The sequence below is a fragment of the Mirounga angustirostris genome, unplaced genomic scaffold, assembly GCF_029215605.1.
Source record: "Mirounga angustirostris isolate CCGP_5_RB_7025 unplaced genomic scaffold, mMirAng1.0.hap1 SCAF_2, whole genome shotgun sequence".
NCBI lineage: Eukaryota > Metazoa > Chordata > Mammalia > Carnivora > Phocidae > Mirounga > Mirounga angustirostris.
The window spans coordinates 34,767,567-34,779,618 of NW_026991710.1; positions in this window are offsets into that span (position 1 = coordinate 34,767,567).

Genomic DNA, 12,052 nt, shown 5'->3' on the forward strand with positions numbered 1-12,052 from the left:
ATAGGGGCGACTGGGTGGCTCAGTTGGTTAAGCGGCTGCCTTCAGCTCGAGTCATGATCCCGGGGTCCTGGGATCGAGCCCCGCATCGGGCTCCCTGCTCAGCGGAGAGGCGGCTTCTCCCTTCCCCGCCTCCCTGCTTGTGTTCCCTCTCTCATTGTGTCTCTCTCTGTCGAATAAATCAATAAAATGTTTTAAAAAAAGAAAGTAAAGGTATAGAAAAAGACATCATTGGTTTTGTTTTTACACTAAGCTAATGAATCTTGTTTTATTTTAGTTGTTTATAACAGAGAAATAGAAGACTTTTTTTTTTTTTTCATTCCAATTCCTGAGTGGGTTTGGGACTTTTCTGGCTCTTTCCCCCCACTTTCAATGACTAGCACCTGCTGTTTTGATAATTACCTTCTAAGACCTAGGAAGGGAACCAGAAGGTACCCTAACACGAAGTAAGGCCTGCCAAGGATGGACCAGCTATATTTGGCTCTTCGAGGGCCTTTCTTTGCTCCCTCTCTCTATGCCCTATGGAAGGGAATACCCTGGACCCACCCTGAGTACCCAGACATCTGCAGAGGCTGAGGCTGATCTAGCCTTTGCTAAGGGAGAAAGAGAGGCAGTCGTGGGGGATGTGTGTGTGTGTGTGTGTGTGTGTGTGTGAGAGAGAGAGAGAGAGAGAGAGAGAGAGAGAAAGAGAGTGGAGATTTGCCTTTCACCCTCCCAGCTTCCTCTGCAGCCCTCCTCTGCTCTCTGCGGCTGGTGGCTTAGTGCATGAACTGATTAGGTAACAACAGAGCACCTACCCTCCCTGTTTCCTCTCAATGCATTTGGGCCACAGCTTTTGAAGGAGCCCAGCCCTGCCACTATCCTGCCTTTATCACGGGCTGTATGGGGCTTTATCTGAAAACGCCTGGGCTTTGCCCCTGGCTTCATCAATCATTTGGACCAGTTCACATCCCCTTCACGGTGTTCCGCCTCATTAAACCCATCAAGGACGCTGCAGAGAGGCCGTGGGGCCAGGGAATGCCTGAGCTCTCCTTCCCACTGCTCCACATCTCAGATATGAAAAAGACCCACAAACTTGGGGGAGAGGGTGCAGAGGATGACTTACATGGCTACCAGATGCTCAAGCGTCACCTTTCTCGCAGCTCCAGGAGATTTCTTAGAGCTGCACATGGGAAATTAAATGATCAGCCCAAGCTGATGAGCATGTGCTCCTCAGTGTTCCTTCTTAAGGAGCTCATTTATTTGCTGGTGGAATTGGAGACCACAGCTTCACAGGAAGTGGAGTGTTTTAAGGCTGCCAGATGCAAATGCTGGTTATAAAAAAAAAAAAAAATCTGAGGAACTCCTGGTCAGGAAAGAAGCCTGAAACTGAATTTAGGGTCTTCAGAGGCAAAATGAATCATGAAGTGCTATCCAGGTAACCTAGACAAAATCCCATTCTGTATTTGGTGAAAGGAAGGTTCTACAATTTTCCAAAGTTCTATTCTACTAATGACTCAGATTCCTATTTTTAAGTTTTCATAATGATTCTTTTATTTTTTTATATAAACGCATTACAAGGGTTTTCTCACACATTATTTCAACACAACCTTTGGAAGCAGCTAGAGCAGGTATTTTATTTTCAATGTCATGTTAAAAGTGAAAAAAGCCAAGTCTAAAAGATTGAATTTAACAAAGATCATACTGCTGGCAATAGGTGGGCTAAAACCCCATCATTGCTCTTATACAACTTTACTGACGTGGTAAAGAAAAGTTCAGGAAGGTCCTATTATTTGTGTATATTTTTTGTAACAATAGCTATGATATGACATCAGATATCTAGGTGCAAATGTACTTCCCTAAGGGTCTTCCCCAGCCTATTAGGAGAAAGAAGAGAAGGAAGAAGTCAACATGTTACTGCTCGGGTAAAAATCAGTCTCTTAGTACCAACTAGGAGTGGAGGAGGATATGCATTTCACTTGTAGGAGAGAAGTAGGGGTAGGGTTGGGGGCAGGGAACAGAGGCGGGGAGGAAAGGAGGAAGGAAGCCGTAACTTTAGGATGGCTTAACATCCGGTTTGTATTACAAACAAGAGCTAAATTTCTTCTCCGTCTAGCACCACCTGAGACCCAGAGTAATAGCCTCTGGACCACCTCATGCACCCAAACAACTATTTTATGGACCAGGCGCTTGCATGCACTTTTAAACCTTGTGGGGAAGCTAAGGTGGGAGAGTGAAAACGCCTCCTCAGCCCTGGCCCCGCCCACCAGCACGCCACCACCTGGCACCAGACGCTCCTGCACCCCGGCACGCTGTCCCTGGGCGGCCTCGGCGGGAATCCTGGGTTGGGACGGAATTAGGAAACCCTAAACCACTCTGGCCTGGCGCGAATCCCCGCGCGCGAGCTACTGGAGCCCGCAGCCCACGCACCTCCGCGCCTTCGCGCGGCCGCGGCAATTTGCATCCCCAATAAAGGCGCACAGCGCTGATCCCCTAGCACTGCGGGTATTAATAATCATAAAAGACCGAGCGATTACAAAAAGAGAAAGTGCTAAATGTCAGGAGCTGGGGCAAGATTTTTAAAAGGCAACGCACCCGAATCCAAGTCTGTACTTTAACTTTTTTAATAACGATTTTTTTTTTTTTCTGGGCTGGAAGCTCGCACCGAATCCTGGAGGAATTGCTAAATCAGATTAAGGTTATATTTTGCAACAGACTGGATGGAGCAATAAAGGAGAGCGCGCGGAAATGGGACTTCACCCATCAATTAGATCTCTATTAGCAGCCAATGCAGGCTTCACCACAGGAAATGTCCCATCCCTGCCCAAGCGGCCCCTTTCGTTCCCCACCCCCAGCTCTCACCTCTCGCCTCCCCTAGAGTTAAACTCTTTGGGCGCACACCCTGGAGCCAAACAAATCGCTTTGTTTCAACAAGGGTTTTTGTTTTGTTTTTTGTGTTTCTTCCCAGTCTCGTTCTGGAACCCGGCGCCACCTGCCTCCCCCACTGCCAGCGCAGCGCGCTAACCCCGGGACACTCCGGCCCTGGCTGGCCGAACAGGTTGCAGCGCAGACACCTGCGCTGTCTGCGGGGTCGCTCAGGACCGCGGTGCGGGGGCTGGTGCGCGGGGCCTTATTAATATTAAAAGCTTTATGACGGTCCTGAGCGGCCCATAATGAAAGGTGATTAACAAGACAATGGACAGGGCTCTGAATGGTGGGGCAACTCATCTGCTATAATAGATCAGACCCGCCTCGGGGGCCCCAGCATGCGAATTCCGCCTCAGGATCCGAAGGAGGCCGGGGGGGATCGAGGGGAAGACTGGCGTGTCAGACCGCCGCCGAAATAGCGCGCCCTGCAGGCCGGGAGGAGACCCTCGTGCCGGGTCCACTCTGACCTCGGCATCGTCTCTGATGAGCTTGCAGGTGTACGCTCCCTCACTGGAGTCCCAAGATGGGTGCGGTACCCGCCCAGAGGCCAGTGGCTTGCACCCGGATTCCCGAGCCTAGAGGTGTTCGCCCCCCACACACCCCATAACTCCGAACGCTGGAAGCCGAGTTCGGATGGGAAAACGCCCCAATAATGGCTGCTCCGGCTGGGCACACAGGGAAGAAAATGGGGCATGACCCCCGAATCCATTCCCTTCCAGCCTCCGGCAAATGCACCCAGCCCTTGACCCCTGCTCCTCCGGTCCCCAGCAGAACAGAAATTTCCTCGGGCCCCAGAAAGCCTCATTTATCATTCTCATGGGGACCCGAATGACAACGTTCCTTGTCCTAGCCCGGCTGTGAGTCAGGGCCCCCCACTTCTGCTCCCTTGTCCTCCCCATGCCCCTCCCGCTCCACACCCTTGCCCAAAAGGAGACAAGGTGCAACGGCCCGGGAATGAGCAAGCAGGAGAAGTGGCCGACTGGATAAAGGAGGCACTGTTGCAGTTGCCGCCGCCGCTGCCCCCATTCAGGGGCCGAATTCAAATGGATATTTCCCCCCTCGGCCCAGCTGAACGAGGCTCAATGCCTCAAAGGTGCAGAGCTGCCTCCGTGGACATGCTCTGTGGCTGATATTATGATTTTCATAATGCGCTTTTATGTCGCTCCAGACTCCTCCGGTGAGGAGCCCGCAGAGCTGCTGAAAGGGGCTTTGAGAGGCCCGGGCGCGCGGCTGCTGCGAGCTGCGCGCCCCCCGCCGGCCTGAGTGGCACCGCGTGCCCCGGTCGGGGCGCGGCTCCTGCGCTGCGAGCGCGCGGGCGGCGGCGGGTGCTGCCCGCGCTCCTCATTAGCATGCGCCCTGAGTGCACCCGGCCGGCTCCCGCCCGCTTCCAGGCCGCTCGGGCCCCCGCGGGGTCTCTGCGGTCGGCCGGGGTGCGCGGTCCCTGGCCTCGCCCCTGCTCAGACTCCAGCTCCAGCCCGGGGGACCGGTGGCCAACCAGGCCCGGGGAAGGTTAAGGCCTAGGGAAGGTGAAGACGTGAGCAGATGAGGGGATTCTGGATGTGAGGGGCTCATGCTGGAGGCAGGGAGGGAGTGGAGCCCCATCACTGTAACGAGTGAGGGGTGCCGTATTGTTCTGAGCATTTAGCCAGTATTCATCGTTTTTTTTTTTGTTTGTTTTTGTTTTTTTGTTTGTTTTTAAAGATTTTATTTTATTTATTTGAGAGAGAGAGAATGAAAGACAGAGAGCATGAGAGGGAGGAGGGTCAGAGGGAGAAGCAGACTCCCCGCCGAGCAGGGAGCCCGATGCGGGACTCGATCCCGGGACTCCAGGATCATGACCTGAGCCGAAGGCAGTCGCTTAACCAACTGAGCCACCCAGGCGCCCCAATCGTTTTTTTTTGTTTTTGTTTTTTTGTTTTTCCCCTAGTAACAACCCGATGGGGAACCTAGCCTCAGAGAGGTTGTTTCCCCAAGGCCCCACAGCTGTAGGTGGGGAGGCCCAGAGTCAGATCAGTTGGTCTCAGAGTCCTTGCTTTTAACTGAGCTGATGGCTACTTTCCTGGTGTTGGTTCTATGTTGGGCCACAGCAAACAGTTCACCGGCAATCCCATTTGCCTGATGCATTAAGGGGCAAAACAGATCCGTTACAGAGTAATCAAAGCTCCTGGTCCTCACCTACACTCAGTCATTAGAGCTCACGCCATAATAGCTCAAGTTACCTTCCTTTGGTCTTCATTTCACACTCATGGCAGAAATTTGTATGAAATACTTAGGGCCGCTGAGAGTCCAAATCAGACAAATACTTTACCTTAGTCACCAGTAAACACATTAAAAATTGATACATAATATATCATGATGAAACTGTAAAAAGGCAGGGGGGAAGAAGGAAAAAAAAAACAAACTACATTCTAAAAGAACTTCCCACATAAACTCGTCATTTGCATTGGCCCTAAATGGAGAATTAAAAAATATTATTCTAACTTAACCTAAATACATATTACAGCAGGACCCATTATAGGAGACTCTGGGTTACCATTCTTAAATGATTCCCTCCACCAAATTTGGGAACTATTCACAAGAAATATCAAAGTTGTGAAACTTTAGCTAATCTATTCCCCAGGCCAAAGTTATAAAAAGGCACTCATAATTGCTCTCTAAAGTAAGGAGTCTACCATTAAGTTGGCCAAATACCAACTTTATTCATTTTTAAAAGGTCCAGCGTGTGTACTAATAATGAGAGAACACAATCAGTGTATGTCCCCCTCCCTTAGTATTTGTCCAAAAGGCAGACATGTGCCAATAAATAAATATATTTACAATTTGTTCTAAAGGTAGACATGTGCCAATAAATAAATATATTTACAAGCCCCAAGTTCCTTGCTTTAAATTGCAATAAGATGAACAATGCATTCAAAGCTAGATATACCTGCTGTAATGTCCCAGGATCAATTACTCCATAAACCCCCCAGGCCATATCATAGCCCTAGTTGTCCCTCCCCTTTCTTCACTGGCATGGTTAGAGGAATATCATGGCATTGTCAGTGCCCACCATGCACTGGACAATGAAAATTAGCCCCATGTTCCATCTGCAGTAATACGACAAGGTCAGTCAAGAATCACTGTCAGATTGGATTTCTATTTATCTACACAAAGGCCTTCAGGGCTTACTCTAAACTTGAAAGATCTTTATGACCTAGAACTAAGCAATAGATCCAAAAACACAACCCACAGATTCCATCCCCAGAGTTGTTATGATACTCGATTTTCTTCCTTAAATTAGCTGCATTGTTCTTGTGTATGAATCTACTGGTGTAGCCCTGCATATCTAATGAAGTGATCCCAAATTACAGTTAAAATCTGTTCTTCTTCCTGATTTGTTGCAGCACAATGAAAGATAACTACATCTGAAATTGGGAGCCTGCAGCTGCTCATACATTTCTTCATTAAATAAACATCGGGATACCTGCTGATTGAAACCATTTTGGGGTTTTGATATGAATGGTTCTTTAAAACCTTTCCCATATGTTAGCTTCTATTAAATCCCACAACTAGCTGCCTCCATATCAGAGGTTATTAAATCCTTATTAAAACTTGAAAATGTTCTAAAGTGAAATTGTATCGCATACTTGCAAAGACGTGATAAAGTACCATTTTTAACACACAGTTTTTTAAAGCAGCCAGGATCAGAAGGCCAAATCACTCAGAAAATTCACGACACCTACCTAGATGTCTTTTGTTTACATGACCCAACTAAATGAGAGAGGAAATGTATTTGGTTTAAATTATTTAGTTTGTATTGCCTTTTAAACCCTGCAAAAACTCTCAGTAAACCACATCATTTTCAGAAACTGTGAGATTTGACAATAACTACCAAAATAATCACCCGCATAGAGATGATGATAGCAAGTTAATGAACGTCATTATTGAAAATAAGAATATTACCTCTGCTTATTGTGCATGTTAAAAGATTTTTTGAAAAGCATAGTTGATAATTGTCAAATTATGGATTTGTGTCAAATGATGGATTTAAAATATGATAGTATTAGGAAAAGAAGTGAATTCTATATGGATTACTTAGGATGTGGTGGGAGTTAGAGAAGTGCGGGGTGGAATGAATTACACAATAAATTCAGGGTTTATCTATAGGGAAACAGGACAGCTGTGGTTCCAAATACCTCCTTTTCCACTCACCTGGGGAATTTTTCCTCTTTGTATGGACAAAGACAAAGTACTTTTTCCTTTCCTTTTTCTTTTTTTCTTTTTGCCTATCTGAAGCATTTTCACTTCTTTCATTTTATTGCAAGTAGGGAAACAGAAATAGGAATACTGAGGGAACTATCCAGAAAATTCTCAAGAATGAAAACCTTTCATTCCAAAGATTTCGGAATGAAAAAATTTTCAAGTTTAGAGTAAGCCCTAAAGGCCTATAGGAGAACTCCCATAGCCCAGCTCCCCAAATGGGCTACTGGCATTGATTTAACTGACCTTGTGCTTCCTTTGTCCTGTGCAGACATTAACTTACTACAGGTATGCTGTGGGTGGAAGGTGGATCTGGCAAGAATTGGATGTAAATGCCTTTGGGATTTTCTCTTTCCTCCTTTCTTTTTTTATGGACATGGGAAAGAATATTGGAAAGGAGATGGAGGGAAAACTCCGTTGCACTTGGAGTCCTACCCATGAGTGTACATGGTGACTACCATTTTATCTGCACAGGCTCAGTTTACTCACCTAAAAATAGGAAGTCAAACTGATCCAGACATTCCCTCTCTGATCCATAGTTCTGATGCTTCAGAAAACCAGTGCCTGACAAAGCCTGAATCACTTCATGCCTGATCATAAACTCCAATACATGTTTCCAGAATGTAACTTCAGATCTGAATTGTTAAGTTCATGCTTTGCCATTTGTCCTTTGCACTGTGTTTATAGAACACAGTGCTACATAAAATGGCTTGACATTTTCCTGTTAATCAATAGGGCCTCTGCTCTCATCAGTAATGACAATAATCAAATGGCTTCCACTGTATGTACAGAACATGTTAAAATTTCCAAATAAAAATTTTATAAGTGACTTTAATGTGATGTGGTACATGGGTTCCTGAAAGAAGTTGTGTAAAATGGACTTCATAGTGAACAAAAGTTTACCATTCCTTTTATTCAGATAATAATTTCAGATATGCTTTTATAGTATCATGATTGGAAGTGACTAACAAAATTTCAACTTTTAGTTTTTCCACTGTACTTCTCCCTTGTCTTTCTTCCGTACTAAACAGATTTCATGAATACCATGGATACATCTAAAATAAGCCTTAAGAGCAAAAGAGAAGGACAGGGCACTAGGAAAAATATTAAACAAGATAAATAATTATGTTTTCTCCTCTTCACAAATTTGCTATTTGCAATGGTATTTCTGAATTCCAGAGAATACTTTTAAAATGAAAATATCACTTAATAGGTAATGTTTTTATCATATAAAAATGTGTAGTTGGTAATAAAATGGCACTGAAAGGGTGAGATAAAAGGTCATTCAGATAGCTATAACTTAAGTTAAAATGTTTACTACTTGACAGCAAGATTTATTAAAGACATGAGAGTTGGGAATTTTTCTGAGCCTCCAGTTGCTATTTTAAATTTTATACAGTGAGAGTGTGTCCAAAAATTGCAAATTATTTTAGCTAATAAAGACTTCTTAAATAACTGTAGTCACAGCTATGTGCTTCATTCAAAACTAATAAAGCCAGTAAGTTAATAACAGTAATTAACTCCCACTGTACCCCACTCCCTTCAATAGATGCTCTGTAACGTACATTTGATAGTAAGTTAGCAAGTATGGAAAAGCAAAGCACAAAAAGACGATGCTCATGTGATGAATATAGGAAAAAAATCTTACATCAAGAAATATAAATGTATTTGCCACATAATTGCATATGTCCCCCCACAAGATCTACGAGCTCATGAGGACATATCAGATAATTAATTCATAAATAGGCAGGAATGGCAAGCATGGTTTCTCCATGAGAAGCCAGTTCTTTTCTTCAAGTACTTTTTAAAATAGCTGTTTAACTAAAAAACACTTTGAAGGGATTATCAAAATGAGAACATTTTGAGGGGAAGAGTCAAGATTTTAAAGAAGGGGGAATTAAAGTGGGATGAACAGTGAGTAGGAAGTGATGTGTAATGTATGCTGAATAAGCAGATTATTTTTTGAATAATGAAGAGGAAAAATGTAAAATGTCCTTATTTACTTAGAAATTATCTCAGCTAACATCTTGAAAGGACTCTGGAGGTAGTGGGTTAAATACCGTTTGGGGGTTTCTTTCTACTATTTCTTTTAGGGTTTCCTTTTATTCACCTTATACAAAAGGCCATTCGTCAAGTTCAAGAATAGGAAGGACACAGTGCCAGTGGGTGTAGTAGTTGTTGTTGTTAAGAAAATGAGTTTACATCCCAGCATGGTGTCTAAAATGGTAGCTAAAGTACCCCACAAGCAACCACTGAGCAAGTGGAATTTCCACAGGACTCATGGGCTTCTGCAAACCAATCTGTTTTCAGAGAATTATCTAAATCAGACCCATATTCTATTGATTTGAGCAATAAAAGGAAGAAAAAAAAACCCTTTTCTTATGTGTTTTGGGGAAAACAACACACACACACACACACACACACACAACAAGGGGGAAAAAAACCCCAAAGCAACACACTTAGCAACTCAGTAGGGAAAAAGGTCAGGCTACTATTGACAAGTATGTAAAGACACCTCCTAAACCATGGGAAAACATGTATAAATCGTTTCGACTCACTGCATTCAGAACCCATGGAAGGGACTCACAGAACTGCACTTTGGCATTGTTGGCCTGAAAGGATATCTATTTATCATCTTATAAGACAGCTCGAATGATCTTTATCTACTTTGCCCACTTTCTGACCCAAATTCAGGGTTTTTATGGAAAATTGCAGTCAGTTTGATTGATGAAATCCAAAGATGTCTAAAATGGCACCAAAGATCTCCAACTGTGCAGACTCCAACCGAGGGCTTCAATGTTGGCATTGTTCCTGAAGGAATAAAAAAAGAAAAAGAGAAAGTTGAGAAAAACAGGCAAAAGTTAGGGAATTCCTGCTTTAAAACTTCAAATTTCAATGAAGATCCCCAAACCCATTATCCCTGTTCACACGTGCGAACGGGGCGGACATCAAAGTATTTCCCACACATCGCAACAAAACCGGGTTCCTCGTGAGCCAATAAACCGTCTTTGTAACCCGCTGAATGGCTGCATGAACGGAGCGAGCAGGTTTCAGAAAGGCGCTCAGAAAGGCTGCGTGGAGCGGGGAGCCGGGGAGCCGGGCGCGCCTGCCGGAGCGCAGGAACGAGAGACTGGTCTGAGCAATCGCCCCTACCATGGCCAGTATGGGGCTTTAAAACACCCTAAGAGGAGTCCGAGTGTCCACTGAAAGCCTTCGTGTTCCCGAGCGGGGCAGCCAGAGCGCACTGTCCTCTCCCTTCCCAGTCGGCCGGCGGCGCCTCTATTAACCCAAAGCCAGACCCGGGCGGAGGCGCCGGCGCCAAGGCCCCGCGGAAGGACAAGACAAGCCGTGATAGTCTGTGAAACCTCGGTCGGGTTTTGGGGGGCGATGCATTATAGCGGAATATTGTCACCTGCCTAATTGTTCTAAGCAGGCCTCCTCCCCTCCCCCATTAGTAATAATAGCTGGAGCGCGCCTCCTACCCGGTTACCAGGCCCGGGAGCTGATGAATGAACCCCCTCGTAGGGGAAAATCTTGGGAGCTGTCTTCTGTCGTATTACCCAAGGGGGCCGGCTATAAATCTTCCTTCATTTTAACCACATTTACCCTCATCTTCCTCGGGGCTAGGGATGCTGCGTTAAGATTGCCCTGATGTGCCAACGCTCTGGACCAGCTGCTCCTAAATACAGACAGGTCCTTGTCAATTAAGGCTTTGAGAAGCAGGTCCTCGGGGCCCTGGGGCACTGAAGCAGCCAGCAGCCTGCAGCCCCCACAATTAGTATCCATTTGGAAGGGACCTTCAGGGCACAAATGCACAGGCAAAGGAAGAATCAAAACACCAGGCAACTTCAATTCTGGAAATTGGTCGTGTAAGTGTTGTGAGACTGAACAGACGGCCCCCAAGAAGGGAGCTAAGATTTCTGCTGCAAGATGGGCCTCTCCTGCCCCCCTTCCCAATATTTCCCCTTTGTCTTGTTTCAAGCCAGGCAGTAGATTGAGTTTGTGGATAGGTTTGGGGGGGGGGAGTGGAGAGAAAGATAAATGAATACGTTAATTTGCCTGCTCTAAGCTGAAGTTGTCTTTTCGTGTCTTTTGTGGCCACCTCAAGCAGCTGGTCAACCCTGCCTGGACCCTGGCCTTTGGCCCAAAGGGCGCTGGACAAGGCAAGCGCTCCAAGGAGAAGAGCTGCGATGTATCAGGTCAGGGAGGCCAAGCTGCTGGTGGGCCAGGCAGAGCACTAGCAGCTCAGCTCAACAAAACCCAAAAGGCTCAGGGGGCTGGGGCACCATGAGGGAAGGTGTTTGTTTAAGCGATTAGGAGCAGTTGGTAGTTAGGGGCGGAGAAAAGGGCAGAGCTTGTGACACAGGGCAACTTAGCTGGACAGCAAGGGTGGACATTCAGAGGACATCACTATTTAAGACTATGTGACCCCACCAAGTTCAAGAACAGAGCAAACAGCACAGGCCATTAGGGACAGCCGTCAAACGATGGCAACAAAGCCAAGAGGGGCACTGAGAAAAATGTTTCAATATTAAATATGGAATAGTATTGGGGACCAGGGCAGGAGGTCATTGTAAGTCAACAAGAGTTTAGGCTTAATGAAAGAAAGAATTTAATATCAAAAATGCATAAATCTGCAAATGAGGCAGCCCCATAATAGAGATAAAAGAACCAGTTCAGTCAACATTCTGTCATAATGGCACCATAATAGATAGCATCAGGTTGTTAACATTTAACACAAAAGGTAGGAGAATGGAAGGAAAGGCAGCCCCCTTAATGGAGAAACTCCTGGAAGATTTCCATAGGCCACAAGGGATGAATAGTTGCTAACTAGTTGTTTTACCAAGAAAAAAGGTGGGCCTGTTCCTTGGGGTTTCTTGGGGTTTCAACCCACCCTCATTTCTCCCCC